Raw genomic sequence first — 18,007 nt, 5'->3', positions numbered from 1 at the left:
TTCCAATCCAATACTGGATTATGGGTTTGTAGCCATGGCAACCCCAACACGACCACATCATGCAAATTATGCAGTACCAGAAAGCGAATAACTTCCTGATGTGCAGGAGCCATGCACATGGTCAGCTGGGCCCAGTACTGAGGCTTATTCTTGGCCAAAGGTGTAGCATCAATTCCTCTCAACGGAATAGGACACCGCAAAGGCTCCAAGAAAAATCCACAACGTTTAGCATAATCCAAATCCATCAGATTCAGGGCAGCGCCTGAATCCACAAACGCCATGACAGAATATGATGACAAAGAGCACATTAAGGTAATGGACAAAAGGAATTTGGACTGTACAGTACCAATAACGGCAGAGCTATCGAACCGCCTAGTGCGTTTAGGACAATTAGAAATAGCATGAGTAGAATCACCACAATAGAAACACAGTCTGTTCAGACGTCTGTGTTCTTGCCGTTCTACTTTAGTCATAGTCCTGTCGCACTGCATAGGCTCAGGTTTACTCTCAGACAATACCGCCAGATGGTGCACAGATATACGCTCGCGCAAGCGACGACCGATCTGAATGGCCAAGGACATGGACTCATTCAAACCAGCAGGCATAGGAAATCCCACCATTACATCCTTAAGAGCTTCAGAGAGACCCTTTCTGAACAAAGCCGCTAGTGCAGATTCATTCCACAGAGTGAGTACTGACCACTTTCTAAATTTCTGACAATATACTTCTACATCATCCTGACCCTGGCATAAAGCCAGCAGATTTTTCTCCGCCTGATCCACTGAATTAGGCTCATCGTAAAGCAATCCGAGCGCCAGGAAAAACGCATCGACACTACTCAATGCAGGGTCTCCTGGCGCAAGAGAAAACGCCCAGTCCTGTGGGTCGCCGCGCAAAAAAGAAATAATAATCAAAACCTGTTGAATAGGATTACCAGAAGAATGAGGTTTCAAGGCCAAAAATAGCTTACAATTATTTCTGAAGTTCAGGAACTTAGTTCTGTCACCAAAAAACAAATCAGGAATCGGAATTCTTGGTTCTAGCATCGATTTCTGATCAATAGTATCTTGAATCTTTTGTACATTTACAACAAGATTATCCATTGAGGAGCACAGAGCCTGAATATCCATGTCCACAGCTGTGTCCTGAAGCACTCTAATGTCTAGGGGAAAAAAAAGACTGAAGACAGAGCTAAGAAAAAAAAATGATGTCAGGATTTCTTTTTTCCCTCTATTGGGAATCATTGGTGGGGCTCCTTGTACTGTTATGGCTGGCAATCAGGCAACACAGCGTGCAGTAATCAGCGCATATACAGAGATCTGGCAATAACCAAAAACAATAGGACAAGCTCTGAGACGTGGAATCTCTGTAGACTGCAGTACCTGATCTATCCTCACACAACTATAAGCAGCAGTGGATTGCGCCTAAAACTACCTATGCAACTCGGCACTGCCTGAGGAGCTGACTAGCCTGAAGATAGAAATACAAGCCTGACTTACCTCAGAGAAATACCCCAAAGGAATAGGCAGCCCCCCACATATAATGACTGTTAGCAAGATGAAAAGACAAACGTAGGAATGAAATAGATTCAGCAAAGTGAGGCCCGATATTCTAGATAGAGCGAGGATAGCAAAGAGAACTATGCAGTCTACAAAAAACCCTAAAACGAAAACCACGCAAAGGGGCAAAAAGACCCACCGTGCCGAACTAACAGCACGGCGGTGCACCCCTTTGCTTCTCAGAGCTTCCAGCAAAAGTTAATAGCAAGCTGGACAGAAAAAACAGAAAACAAACTAGAAGCACTTATCTAGCAGAGCAGCAGGCCCAAGGAAAGATGCAGTAGCTCAGATCCAACACTGGAACATTGACAAGGAGCAAGGAAGACAGACTCAGGTGGAGCTAAATAGCAAGGCAGCCAACGAGCTCACCAAAACACCTGAGGGAGGAAGCCCAGAGACTGCAATACCACTTGTGACCACAGAAGTGAACTCAGCCACAGAATTCACAACAGATGTCCCTCACAGTTCCCCTGTACAGAGCATGATGGGGCCACAGCTTCCTTATACACAGTATGATGAGCCCACAACTCCCTTATACACAGTATGATGAGCCTGCAGCTCCCTTATACACAGTATGATGGGCCTGCAGCTCCCTTATACACAGTATGATGAGCCCGCAGCTCCCTTATACACAGTATGATGAGCGCACAGGTCCCTTATACACAGTATGATGAGCTCGCAGCTCCCTTATACCCTGATTATGAGCCCGCAGCTCCCTTATACACAGTATGATGGGCCCACAGCTCCCTGTCATGATTTGGCAGTCTGCAGTCACATAAAGTGACTGCAGACATTTTTTCGAAGCCTTTGTCAACTTTATAGTAATAAATTGCTTATTATTAAAGCACCACTCTAGCAGGTTTTTTTCTCCACCGCTGGAGTGGTGTTTTAAGTGCAAGTCCCTGTCCCCAGTCACTTACACATTCTCCAGCGTATTCACTATTTTGTGGCACTGCTGCAGTACCGCGGCTCAAACTTGTGAGCGCAGCTTCTGACTGGCCAGAAGTGAGAAGCTATGTCACAAGCGCTCAATGTAAGACTATGAGGCTATGTGCACATGTTGCGGATTCATGTGCGGATTTTTCCACACAGTTTTTGCAAAATCCACATGTAAAACATGCTGCGTTTTACATGCGGATTTACCATGGATTTCCTGCGTTTTTGTGAGGATTTCGCCTGCGTTTTTACACCCACACAAAGAATTGAAATGCTGCAGAAAACACAATGCAGCATTTCGACTCGGTATTTTCTGCAGCATGTGTACTGCGGATTTGGTTTTCCATAGGATTACATGGTGCTGTACACCGCATAGAAAACTGCTGTGAATCCGCAGCGGCCAATCTGCACCGTGTGCAAATAGCCTGAGAGTGAGAAAGGCCAGAACGAGGCTCCCATAGACTCACATTGATTAGTGACCTCTGCGCTGCTCCATGAAACAATGGAGCAGCGGACAGGTAAAAAAAAAAAACTGCAGGCGATGGAGCCGAGCAGAGACAAAAACAGATGAAGACGCCAGAAGGTGAGTATCAGACAGAGGGCAGGGGACTTGGATTTTCAGCTCTGCTCCAGCAGTGAAATTAAAAAAAATGCTGGAGAGGTGCTGTAAATGTGATGCAGCTCTTGGTTACTATATGAGGGCTTCGTATACTAATACTCATAAAAGACCCAGGTGGTACGTATCAAAAGCCCCCCCATGTTCAACCTCCCCAGACAGCAAATATCACATGTGATGAAGCACATATAATATCATAACAAAACATTATAATATTCAGCCCCCATCATCTCACATCCACCCCTCAGTGCCCTGTCCCACCTCATCCACCTTAAGCCCCCACAACACCCCCATGGTCTCACATTCACCCCCTCAGTGCCCTGTCCCCCTCCCCCATTTCAGCCCCAACAATACCCTGTTATGGACCTGGTGGTTAGGAGCACCCGGAACGACCTGATGGTTAAACTAACACAGGACAAGCTCTGGGAAGTGGGAGCTCTGCTGACCGCAACCCCTAATCCTATCACACACACTAGAAATAGCCGTGGAGCGTACCTAACTCTGCCTAGACGCCTCTTCACAGCCTAAGAGCTAACTAGCCCTAGAGATAGAAAATAAAGCCTACCTTGCCTCAGAGAAATTCCCCAAAGGAAAAAGCAGCCTCCCACATATATTGACTGTGAGTTAAGATGAAAGTCACAAACACAGAAATGAAACAGGTTTCAGCAAAGGAGGCCAGACTAACTAAACAGACTGAGGATAGGAAAGGTATCTTTGCGGTCAGCACAAAACACTACAAAAAGACCACGCAGATTGTGCAAAAAGACCTCCTCACCGACTCACGGTGCGGAGGTGCCACTCTGCATCCCAGAGCTTCCAGCTAGCAAGGCAAAATCATGATAGCAAGCTGGACAAGAAAGCAATGAACAAATAATAAACTAGCAGGGACTTAGCTTCTGCTGGAGTAGACAGGTCACCAGAAAGATCCAAGAGCGAACTGAACCAGTACAAGAACATTGACAGCTGGCATGGAGTAACGATCTGAGTGGAGTTAAATAGAGCAGCCAGCCAAAGAATAAACTAAGTCACCTGTGGAAGGAACCTCAGAAGCAGCAGCTCCACTCACAGCCACCAGAGGGAGTCCATGGACAGAACTCGCTGAAGTACCATTCATGACCACAGGAGGGAGTTCGATAACAGAATTCACAACATACCCCCATCATCTCACATCCACCCCCTCAGTGCCCTGTCCCACCTCACCCACCTTCAGCCCCAACACCCCCATGGTCTCACATTCACCCCCTCAGTGCACTGTCCCACTTCACCCACCTTCAGCCCCCACAACACCCCCATGGTCTCACATTCACCCCCCAGTGCCCTGTCTTCCCACCCCACAATCCCCCCATGGTCTCACATTCACCCCCTCAGTGCCCTGTCCCACCTCACCCACCTTCAGCCCCCACAACACCCCCATGGTCTACTATCGTGAAATTGGTGCCACTTTGGAGGTGTCAGGCCCTCATTTTTTAAAATTTGAAGACTGATGGTAGGGTGTCGATCTGCTGGGTTGGCTGCAGTGGAAGATGTGTTGGTCCCTTTTATACTATTTCTACTGTGGTGAAAATGATGCCACTTTGGTGGTGTCTGCCACTAATTTTTTGAAATGTGAACACTCCTGGTTGGGTCTCTCCATCCTCTGGGTTGGCTGTACTGGAAGATGTGTTGGTCCCTATTATACCATTTCTACTCTCATGAAATTGAAGCCACTTCGATGGTATCAGGCCCTCATTTTTTGAAATTTGAAGAATCCTGGTTGGGTGTCCATCTGATGAGTTGGCTGTAGGGGAAGATGTGGCAGTCCCTATTATTCTAATTCAACTGTGGTGAAATTGATGCCACTTTAGTGATGTCTGCCACTAATTCTTAGAAATGTAAATACTCTTAATTGGTTTTCTCCATCTGCTGGTTTGGCTGTAGTGAAAGATGTATCTGTCCCTATTATACTTTTTCTACTATGGTGAAATTGATGGCACTTTGGTGATATCTGGTAATAATTTTTATAAATGTGTAGACTCCTGATTGGGTCTCCTTCATGAGTGTTGCCTGTAGCAGTAGGCTTCATCCGGGAGGGTTTGGACTCTTTCACATTTTGGTCTTCAAAAATGGATTAGTGGCCTTATTATGCCTGGCAGCCTGTGTTCTCTCAGAACGTGTCTTCAGCGCTGCTGGTGGTGTCCTGATGGATAAGCACAGCCAGCTGTCCCCTGAAAGTGTAGACCACCTACCTTTCATCAAGATGAACTAGTCATGGATCTCCAATGACTTTTGCACCCCAATCACAGACTGTTCAGACAAGGCGATGTTGAAGCTTTTAGTGTGCTGCATTGATTTTGCATAATTGCAGTCTTTGATATCTTTCGTGAGGCTTTTGTGCCTTCTGTTGCTGCAGATGTTAACACAAATTTGTGGAAATGTGAACATTCATAGCTGGTCTCCATCTGCTGGGTTGACTGTAGTGGAAGTTGTGTCGGTACCATTATACTATTTGTACTCTTGTGACATTGATGCCACTTCGATGTTGTCAGGCCCTTATTTTTCGAAATTTGAAGACTTCTGTTTGGGTCTCCATCTGCTGTGTTAGCTGTAGTGGAACATATGTCAGACCCTATTATACTTTTTCTATTGTGGTGAAGTTGATGCCATTTTGGTGGTGTATGTTAGGGCTGGCGGAACGCACCGAGTATATTTAGATAAAATTATTGGTGCGTTCGCAGCCCGGGGTCCACCGTGCAGGAGAAGAACCTGCTGCTAGCAAATGGCGGCACAATATGGCGGTATAAGCGAACTCTGTTACTTCACAGAGTCGCACAGAAGGGAAAACGCTGTGCCCTGGTAGCGTCACAGGGGAACACAGCTGCCTAACAGATCAATGGTGAGGGAGTAGCAAGCACACAAACACCTCCTCTCCAGTGGAGCTGGAATTCTAATGGCTTTACGCCAGCCCTGAATTCACCACACAAAACTCCTCACCGGAGGTACCGGTATTCCAGTGGCTTATTTCAGCCGGCCACTGACCACAAGCAGACAAGACCACTGAATAGCAAAAGCTCATGACATAAGCTGATCATGCAAACCTTTTATAGCTGCAGCAACTTCAGGACCTTCCTAGAGGACCAATGGGAGCTGCCACAGTACCTGAGCAACTTCAGGACCTTACTAGAAGACTAATGGGAGTTGCTGCAGTACCTGAGCATGTGACCCATGACCTCCAATGAGAGGTCTTACCTTGGGCATGCTCAGAAGGGGAAAAGCAGGACTTAGTCCCAGAGACATCTGCTCGCCGCTGACCAGTACTGGCTACAATAGCTGAGCCTGGAAAGGCAGTAGTAACCATCCGCACAGTATCAGGCTGAGACCGATGTCTCCGCTGAGCAGGCTCCACTGTGGCTGGAGAAGAATGGGAGACCGCAGCGGAGATGGTTTGAGACTCCCCCTGTGCAGTGGCGGGAACTCGACCCCTAACAGTGTATGCCACTAATTGTTTGAAAAGTGAATATTCTTGATTGGGTCTCTCTATCTGCTAGGTTGATTGTAGTGTAAGAAGTGTCAGTCCCTATTATACTATTTCTATTCTCATGAAATTGATGCCACTTCAATGGTATCAGGTTCTCATTTTTTGAAATTTGAAGACTCCTGGTTGGGTGTCCATCTGATGTGTTGGCTGTAGTGGAAGATGTGGCAGTCCCTATTATACTAATTCTTCTGTGGTGAAATTGATGCCACTTTGGTGATGCCTGCCTCTGATTTTTGAAATGTGAACACTCCCTGTTGGGTGTCCATCTGCTGGGTTGGCTCTAATGGAAGATATATTGGTTCCTATAATACTATTTCTACTGTGGTGAAAATGATGCCGCTTTCATGATGTCTGCTATAATTTTTGGGAAATATGAACATTCCTGGTTGTGTGTCCATCTGCTGGGTTGGTAGTAATGGAAGATGTGTCTGTTCCTTTTATGCTATATCTACTATAGTGAAATTGATTCCGCTTTGGTAGTGTCTGCCACTAATTTTGGGAAATGTGAACACTCCTGGTTGGGTGTCAATCTGCTGGGCTGGCTGTAGTGGAAGATGTGTCAGTCCCTATTATACTATTTCTACTCTCGTGAAATTGATGTCACTTTGAAAATGTCTGCCATAAATTTTTGGAAATGTGAGCACTCCTTGTTGGGTGTCCATCTGTTGGGTTGGCTGAAGTGGAAGATATGTAAGTCCATATTATACTTTTTCTACTGTGGTGAAGTTGATGCCATTTTGGTGGTGTATTCCACTAATTGTTTGAAAAGTGAAATATCCTTGATTGGCCTCTCCATCTGCTGGGTTGGCTGGAGTGAAAGATTTTTCGGTCCTATTATACTATTTATATTCTTGTGAAACTGTTGCCACTTCGGTGGTGTCAGGACCTCATTTTTTAAAATTTGAAGACTGATGGGTGGGTGTCCATCTGCTGGGCTGGCTGCAGTATAGGATGAGTCGGTCCCGATTATACTATTTCTACTGTGGTGAAATTGATACCACTTTGATGGTGTCTGCCACTAATTTTGGTAAATGTAAATACTCCTGATTGGTTTTCTTTAGTGAGGCTTTTGTGCCTTCTGTTTCTGCAGATGTTAACACAAATTTGTGGAAATGTGAACATTCATAGTTCGTCTCCATCTGCTGGGTTGACTGTAGTGGAAGTTGTGTCGGTACCATTATACTATTTGTACTCTTGTGACATTGATGCCACTTCGGTGGTCTCCATCTGCTGGGTTGGCTGTAGTGGAAGACGTATTGATCCCTATTATATTATTTGAACTCTCGTGATCTTGATGCCACTTTGGTGGTGTCTGCCACTAAATTTTTGTAAATGTGGAGAGTCTTGATTGGGTCTCTCTATCTGCTGAGTTGGCTGTAGTGGAAGACATATTGGTCCCTATTATATTATTTGTACTTTCGTGATCTTGATGCCACTTTGGTGGTGTCTGCCACTAATGTTTGTAAATCTGGTGAGTCCTGATTGGGTCTCTTCTTCTGCTGGGTTGGCTGAAGTGGAAGAGATATTGCTCCTTCTTATACTTTTTCTACTCTGGTTAAATTGATGCCACTTTGTTGGTATCTGCCATTAATTTTTAGAAATATAAACACTACTAGTGGGGTGTCCATGTGCCAGTTTGGCTGTCATTGGAAAATATGTCGCTCCTCATTATATTATTTCTACTGTGGTGAAATTGGTGCCACTTTGTTGGTATCTGCCACTAATGTTTGGAAATGTGTACACTCCTGGTTGGATATCCATCTGCTGGGTTGGCTGTAGTGGAAGACGTGTTGGTCCCTATTATACTTTTTCTACTCTGGTAAAATTGATGCCACTTTGGTGGTGTCTGCCATTAATTTTTGGAAATATAAACTTTCCTGGTTGGGTGTCCATCTGCTAGGTTGGCTGTAGTAGAAGACTTGTCAGTGCCTATTATACTTTTCCTACTCTGGTGAAATTGATGCCACTTTTGTTGGTGTCTGCCCCTAATTGTTGGAAATGTGAACACTCCTGGTTGGGTCTACATCTGCTGGGTTGGCTGTAGTGGAAGAGGTGTTGGTTCCCATTATACTAGTTCTACTCTGTTGAAATTGATGCCACTTTGTTGTGTCTGCCCCTAATATTTGAAAATTAGGAGAGTCCTGATGGATTCTCTCCATCTGCTGGGTTGGCTGTAGTGGAAGAGATATTTCTCCCTATTATACTATTTCTACAAATTTTTGAAAATATGTAGACTCCTGGTTGGGTCTCCTTCATGTGTGTTGCCTGCAGCAGTAGGCCTCCAAGATCAGCAGGCCTCCACCTTCTTTGAGTCAAATGCCTTTGTTACTATCTTTACATTTTTCTGACAAAAGTAGTCTGTGAAACTGATATTTATGCCACCTGAGTATGGCTGAGCATAAAGGCAGGTTGAGCTGTTGTATGTAGTGTCAGAGCTCCCAGGACAGCAGGCCTACACCAATGCCTCACCCACCCAGTCTTAATTTGAAGTTCAATTCAAAGCTGTAAATGCTGGCCCAGACCTGGTACCTCATGCATGGCTGATTGCTGCTGTGCTATTCTAAAATTTGTACTGTGGGTGAATTGAGGCCACTTTCCTGATGTGTTTTGGCACCTTTTTGGGCCTGTTTTAAGGTGTTGTGTATGAGTTTATTTTTTGCCTCCCATTGACTCCAATGACTTTCTGCTATGTTCGGCGAATACTGGACAAATAAATTAGTGAATATTGCAAAATCAAAGCTTATAATCCAAACCGAACATTGAAATATTCGCTCATCTCTATTCCTAGATCTACTTTGAGCAAAAAACGCAAATAATAATTATTGATCATTGGAATGGAATTTTGGGACCCCTTCATTGTGATTAATAGTAATTATTAGTTTGTTGTTGTTTTGTCTCCATATGTTCACACGTATTATTCATATGCCAGATAGATTTTTATTGGTATATTTGACTTAGGATATATAGGTGGTTCTCACAAAGTTAGAATACCATCAAAAAGTTAATTTATTTCAGTTCTTCTATATAAAAAAATGAAACTCATATATTTTATAGAGTCATTACACATAGAGTGATCTATTTTAAGTGTTTATTTCTGATAATGTTGATGATTATGGCTAACAGCCAATGAAAACCCAAAAGTCATTATCTCAGTAAATTAGAATACTTTATAACACCAGTTTGAAAAATGATTTTCAAATCTAAAATGTTGGCCTACTGAAATGTATGTTCAGTAAATGCACTAAATACTTGGTGTCTCTCATTTTCCTCTTGACAATAGCCCTTAGATTCTCTATGGGGTTAAGGTCAGGAAGGTTTGCTGGTCAATCAAGCACAGTGATGCTGTTGTTTTTAAACCAGGTATTGGTACTTTTGGCAGTGCAGGCAGGTGCCAAGTGTTATGGCTGGCAATCAGGCAACACAGCGTGCAGTAATCAGCGCACATACAGAGATCTGGCAATAACCAAAAACAATAGGATGAGCTCTGAGACGTGGAATCTCTGTAGACTGCAGTACCTGATCTATCCTCACACAACTATAAGCAGCAGTGGATTGCGCCTAACAACTACCTATGCAACTCGGCACTGCCTGAGGAGCTGACTAGCCTGAAGATAGAAATACAAGCCTGACTTACCTCAGAGAAATACCCCAAAGGAACAGGCAGCCCCCCACATATAATGACTGTTAGCAAGATGAAAAGACAAACGTAGGAATGAAATAGATTCAGCAAAGTGAGGCCCGATATTCTAGACAGAGCGAGGATAGCAAAGAGAACTATGCAGTCTACAAAAAACCCTAAAACGAAAACCACGCAAAGGGGCAAAAAGACCCACCGTGCCGAACTAACAGCACGGCGGTGCACCCCTCTGCTTCTCAGAGCTTCCAGCAAAAGACAATAGCAAGCTGGACAGAAAAAAACAGAAAACAAACTAGAAGCACTTATCTAGCAGAGCAGCAGGCCCAAGGAAAGATGCAGTAGCTCAGATCCAACACTGGAACATTGACAAGGAGCAAGGAAGACAGACTCAGGTGGAGCTAAATAGCAAGGCAGCCAACGAGCTCACCAAAACACCTGAGGGAGGAAGCCCAGAGACTGCAATACCACTTGTGACCACAGAAGTGAACTCAGCCACAGAATTCACAACAGTACCCCCCCCTTGAGGAGGGGTCACCGAACCCTCACCAGAACCCCCAGGCCGACCAGGATGAGCCACATGAAAGGCACGAACAAGATCTGGGGCATGGACATCAGAGGCAAAAACCCAGGAATTATCTTCCTGAGCATAACCCTTCCATTTGACCAGATACTGGAGTTTCCGTCTAGAGACACGAGAATCCAAAATCTTCTCCACAATATACTCCAATTCCCCCTCCACCAAAACAGGGGCAGGAGGCTCCACAGATGGAACCATAGGTGCCACGTATCTCCTCAACAACGACCTATGGAATACATTATGTATGGAAAAGGAGTCTGGGAGGGTCAGACGAAAAGACACCGGATTGAGAATCTCAGAAATTCTATACGGACCAATAAAACGAGGTTTAAATTTAGGAGAGGAAACCTTCATAGGAATATGACGAGAAGATAACCAAACCAAATCCCCAACACGAAGTCGGGGTCCCACACGGCGTCTGCGATTAGCGAAAAGCTGAGCCTTCTCCTGGGACAAGGTCAAATTGTCCACTACCTGAGTCCAGATCTGCTGCAACCTGTCCACCACAGAATCCACACCAGGACAGTCCGAAGACTCAACCTGTCCTGAAGAGAAACGAGGATGGAACCCAGAATTGCAGAAAAATGGAGAGACCAAGGTAGCCGAGCTGGCCCGATTATTAAGGGCGAACTCAGCCAACGGCAAAAATGACACCCAATCATCCTGGTCAGCGGAAACAAAACATCTCAGATATGTTTCCAAGGTCTGATTGGTTCGTTCGGTCTGGCCATTAGTCTGAGGATGGAAGGCCGAGGAGAAAGATAGGTCAATGCCCATCCTACCACAAAAGGCTCGCCAGAACCTCGAGACAAACTGGGAACCTCTGTCAGAAACAATATTCTCAGGAATGCCATGTAAACGAACCACATGCTGGAAGAACAAAGGCACCAAATCAGAGGAGGAAGGCAATTTAACCAAGGGCACCAGATGGACCATTTTAGAAAAGCGATCACAGACCACCTAAATGACCGACATTTTTTGAGAAACGGGAAGGTCAGAAATGAAATCCATCGAAATATGTGTCCAAGGCCTCTTCGGGACCGGCAAGGGCAAAAGCAACCCACTGGCACGTGAACAGCAGGGCTTAGCCCTAGCACAAATTCCACAGGACTGCACAAAAGCACGCACATCCCATGACAGAGATGGCCACCAGAAGGATCTAGCAACCAACTCCCTGGTACCAAAGATTCCTGGATGACCGGCCAGCACCGAACAATGAAGTTCAGAGATAACTTTACTAGTCCACCTATCAGGGACGAACAGTTTCTCGGCCGGACAACGATCAGGTTTATTAGCCTGAAATTTCTGCAACACTCTCCGCAAATCAGGGGAGATGGCAGACACAATGACTCCTTCCTTGAGGATACTCGCCGGCTCAGATAACCCCGGAGAGTCGGGCACAAAACTCCTAGACAGAGCATCCGCCTTCACATTTTTAGAGCCCGGAAGGTATGAAATCACAAAATCAAAACGAGCAAAAAATAACGACCAACGGGCCTGTCTAGGATTCAAGCGCTTGGCAGACTCGAGATAAGTCAAGTTCTTATGATCAGTCAATACCACCACGCGATGCTTAGCACCCTCAAGCCAATGACGCCACTCCTCGAATGCCCACTTCATGGCCAGCAACTCTCGGTTGCCCACATCATAATTACGCTCAGCAGCAGAAAATTTCCTGGAAAAGAAAGCACATGGTTTGAACACTGAGCAACCAGAACCTCTCTGTGACAAAACCGCCCCTGCACCAATCTCAGAGGCATCAACCTCGACCTGGAACGGAAGAGAAACATCAGGTTGACACAACACAGGGGCACAGCAAAAACGACGCTTCAACTCCTGAAAAGCTTCCACGGCAGCAGAAGACCAATTAACCAAATCAGCACCCTTCTTGGTCAAATCGGTCAATGGTCTGGCAATGCTAGAAAAATTACAGATGAAGCGACGATAAAAATTAGCAAAGCCCAGGAATTTCTGCAGACTTTTTAGAGATGTCGGCTGAGTCCAATCCTGGATGGCCTGAACCTTAACCGGATCCATCTCGATAGTAGAAGGGGAAAAGATGAACCCCAAAAATGAAACTTTCTGCACACCGAAGAGACACTTTGATCGCTTCACGAACAAGGAATTAGCACGCAGTACCTGGAAAACCATTCTGACTTGCTTCACATGAGACTCCCAATCATCTGAGAAGATCAAAATGTCATCCAAGTAAACAATCAAGAATTTATCCAGATACTCACGGAAAATGTCATGCATAAAAGACTGAAAAACAGATGGAGCATTGGCAAGTCCGAACGGCATCACCAGATACTCAAAATGACCCTCGGGCGTATTAAATGCCGTTTTCCATTCATCTCCCTGCCTGATTCTCACCAGATTATACGCACCACGAAGATCAATCTTAGTAAACCAACTAGCCCCCTTAATCCGAGCAAACAAGTCAGAAATCAATGGCAAGGGATACTGAAACTTAACAGTGATCTTATTAAGAAGGCGGTAATCAATACACGGTCTTAGCGAACCATCCTTCTTGGCTACAAAAAAGAACCCTGCTCCCAATGGTGACGACGATGGGCGAATATGTCCCTTCTCCAGGGACTCCTTCACATAACTGCGCATAGCGGTGTGTTCAGGTACGGACAAATTAAATAAACGACCCTTAGGGAATTTACTACCAGGAATCAAATCGATAGCACAATCACAATTCCTATGCGGAGGTAGGGCATCAGACTTGGACTCTTCAAATACATCCTGAAAGTCCGACAAGAACTCTGGGATGTCAGAAGGAATGGATGACGAAATAGACAAAAATGGAACATCACCATGTACTCCCTGACAACCCCAGCTGGTTACCGACATAGAGTTCCAATCCAATACTGGATTATGGGTTTGTAGCCATGGCAACCCCAACACGACCACATCATGCAAATTATGCAGTACCAGAAAGCGAATAACTTCCTGATGTGCAGGAGCCATGCACATGGTCAGCTGGGCCCAGTACTGAGGCTTATTCTTGGCCAAAGGTGTAGCATCAATTCCTCTCAACGGAATAGGACACCGCAAAGGCTCCAAGAAAAATCCACAACGTTTAGCATAATCCAAATCCATCAGATTCAGGGCAGCGCCTGAATCCACAAACGCCATGACAGAATACGATGACAAAGAGCACATTAAGGTAATGGACAAAAGGAATTTGGACTGTACAGTACCAATAACGGCAGAGCTATCGAACCGCCTAGTGCGTTTAGGACAATTAGAAATAGCATGAGTAGAATCACCACAATAGAAACACAGTCTGTTCAGACGTCTGTGTTCTTGCCGTTCTACTTTAGTCATAGTCCTGTCGCACTGCATAGGCTCAGGTTTACTCTCAGGCAGTACCGCCAGATGGTGCACAGATTTACGCTCGCGCAAGCGACGACCGATCTGAATGGCCAAGGACATAGACTCATTCAAACCAGCAGGCATAGGAAATCCCACCATTACATCCTTAAGAGCTTCAGAGAGACCCTTTCTGAACAAAGCCGCTAGTGCAGATTCATTCCACAGAGTGAGTACTGACCATTTCCTAAATTTCTGACAATATACTTCTACATCATCCTGACCCTGGCATAAAGCCAGCAGATTTTTCTCAGCCTGATCCACTGAATTAGGCTCATCGTAAAGCAATCCGAGCGCCAGGAAAAATGCATCAACATTACTCAATGCAGAATCTCCTGGTGCAAGAGAAAACGCCCAGTCCTGTGGGTCGCCGCGCAAAAAAGAAATAATAATCAAAACCTGTTGAATAGGATTACCAGAAGAATGAGGTTTCAAGGCCAAAAATAGCTTACAATTATTTCTGAAGCTCAGGAACTTAGTTCTGTCACCAAAAAACAAATCAAGAATCGGAATTCTTGGTTCTAGCATCGATTTCTGATCAATAGTATCTTGAATCTTTTGTACATTTACAACGAGATTATCCATTGAGGAGCACAGAGCCTGAATATCCATGTCCACAGCTGTGTCCTGAAGCACTCTAATGTCTAGGGGAAAAAAAAGACTGAAGACAGAGCTAAGAAAAAAAAATGATGTCAGGATTTCTTTTTTCCCTCTATTGGGAATCATTGGTGTGGCTCCTTGTACTGTTATGGCTGGCAATCAGGCAACACAGCGTGCAGTAATCAGCGCACATACAGAGATCTGGCAATAACCAAAAACAATAGGATGAGCTCTGAGACGTGGAATCTCTGTAGACTGCAGTACCTGATCTATCCTCACACAACTATAAGCAGCAGTGGATTGCGCCTAACAACTACCTATGCAACTCGGCACTGCCTGAGGAGCTGACTAGCCTGAAGATAGAAATACAAGCCTGACTTACCTCAGAGAAATACCCCAAAGGAACAGGCAGCCCCCCACATATAATGACTGTTAGCAAGATGAAAAGACAAACGTAGGAATGAAATAGATTCAGCAAAGTGAGGCCCGATATTCTAGACAGAGCGAGGATAGCAAAGAGAACTATGCAGTCTACAAAAAACCCTAAAACGAAAACCACGCAAAGGGGCAAAAAGACCCACCGTGCCGAACTAACAGCACGGCGGTGCACCCCTCTGCTTCTCAGAGCTTCCAGCAAAAGACAATAGCAAGCTGGACAGAAAAAAACAGAAAACAAACTAGAAGCACTTATCTAGCAGAGCAGCAGGCCCAAGGAAAGATGCAGTAGCTCAGATCCAACACTGGAACATTGACAAGGAGCAAGGAAGACAGACTCAGGTGGAGCTAAATAGCAAGGCAGCCAACGAGCTCACCAAAACACCTGAGGGAGGAAGCCCAGAGACTGCAATACCACTTGTGACCACAGAAGTGAACTCAGCCACAGAATTCACAACAGCCAAGTGCAGCTGTAGAATGAAATTTCCATCTCCAAAAAGCTTGTTGGCAGAGGGGAGCATGAAGTGCTCTAAAAATTCCTGGTAGACGGCTGTGCTGACTTTTAGACGTACACTAGCAGATGATATGCCTCCCCAAACTATCACTGATTGTGGAAACTTTACAATAGACCTCCAGCAGCTTGGATTGTGTGCCTCTCCACTCTTCCTCGAAACTCTGGGACCTTGATTTCCAAATGAAATGCAAAATTTACTTTCATCTGAAAACAACACCTTGGACCACTGAGCAACAGTCCAGTTCTTTTTCTCCTTGGCCCAAGTAAGACACTTTTGGCGTTGTCTATTGGACATGAGTGGCTTGACACAAGGAATGTGACACTTGTAGCCCATGTCCTGGATATGTCTCTGTGTGCTGCTCAGTTTATTCTGATAGACTTTCAGTCATACATGGACATTTATGTAGTGCTAATATGCCTGGTTCTATCATTTGTTGTATTTTTTATACTTTGCTGCCATCTACTGGCCGTTGCTATATCACACTGTAATATTTGTTATGGCATTTTCCCACAACACCTTTCTGTCTTTAGCTCCTCCTATCTTTTTCCTTCTTTTCCTGTTTTGTACTCTGTGCCATCTTGGATCTCACATGTGCTGCAGAGCTGGAGAAAGGATTCTCTTGTTACCTCTAACATGAAGCTTCTATTATCTCTATCTGGTGATTCTGTAACAGCTCTAACCTACAGTCCTCACTCTCACCAAGGTACTGTAAATAAACCTGTTGAATGTATCACTGCATCATCCTTCCGGATCACCACGCGCGGCTGATAGAGACTGGTGGCACAGGTTGGCGAGTAACGCTATCTGCCATTGTTTATATAGCGATTTGTGATCACATCCCTTAGACACATCTCATCCACGTATATCGGTGGCAGAATACTCTGTGTGGTGGCTCTTGGAGAAATGACTCCAGCAGCAGTCCACTCCTTGTGAATCTCGCCCAAATTTTTGAAAGGCCTTTTCTTACCAATCCTTTCAAGGCTGCAGTTATCCCTATTGTTTGTGCACCTTTTTCTACCACACTTTTTCCTTCCACTCAACTTTCCATTAATATGCTTAGATACAGCACTCTGTGAACAGCCAGCCAGCTTTTTTAGCAGTGACCTTTTGTGGCTTGCCCTGCTTGTGGAGAGTGTCAATGACTGCCTTCTGGACAGCTGTCAAGTCAGCAGTCTTCCCCATGATTGTGGAGCCTACTGAAACAGACTAAGGGACCTGTTTAAATGCTTAGGAAGCTTTTGTAGGTGCTTTTGTTACTTATTCTAATTTACTGAGATAATTATTTTGGGGTTTTCATTGGCTGTGAGCCATAATCATCAACATTAACAGAAATAAACGCTTGAAATAGATTACTCTGTTTGTAATGACTCTATATATGAGTTTCACATTTTTTGTTGAAGAACTGAAATAAATTAACTTATTGATGATATTCTAATTTTGTGAGAAGCACCTTACATCTTAGATCCATAGTAGAAATAATTGTCTAAAAAGGGCTTTACAGTACTTTAATTTTTCAAATAACCTGTCCATGCAGTATTAGATTATCATATACATTGTGCAACTCAAGTGAGTCCATTTTAGAATCCCTTGTAGGATACTCTCCCTATTTGCTGTTTCAAATAAAATTCATTTTTAATACAATTGATCTCTTCTTTACTCAGCTTTCTGTACATTTAGTCTAAGTAATTGGATTAAATGATATTTTGTAAGCCTTGGAATGACTTGTCTTCTTAAGTTCTATAACTTTTCATCATGTGGTTACATGACTTCACAGTGACCACATGATGTACCAGCCAGGGGAACACTCCGTCCTCTTCTCACTTCATTGCTGCTTTATTTTACACAATGTGTTTGGTGACATCAATATTGCTGTCTATAAGGTTATATTTAGGATGAATTTACCACATAAAAACACTTTTCCTTCTGGTCATGCGATAACTGATCCCTGATGCTGAAGCCTGAATCATACGTCTCATCCTGAACAGCATCTGGAAACTGCAAGATAGTGTGGTGCTGAGCTGAAAAGACGTAAGTAGCTGACACTGATCAAACTCTCTGCAGGTTATGGGATGCTCGGTGACATAACAAATGTTTCCATAGAAGCAGAGACTACTACATATTTTCTTAAAGAACTTTAAGCTCTATCAAAGGTTTGTGTTTACAACAATTATTGAGGAGCTGCAATGAACATGTGTGTGCATTACCATTACCTACATGACTTGTACTGCAATCATCAT

Source organism: Ranitomeya imitator, chromosome 8, assembly GCF_032444005.1.
Source record: "Ranitomeya imitator isolate aRanImi1 chromosome 8, aRanImi1.pri, whole genome shotgun sequence".
NCBI classification, from domain to species: domain Eukaryota; kingdom Metazoa; phylum Chordata; class Amphibia; order Anura; family Dendrobatidae; genus Ranitomeya; species Ranitomeya imitator.
The sequence above is the reverse complement of the archived record's forward strand: the minus strand, read 5'-3'. Positions refer to the sequence as shown.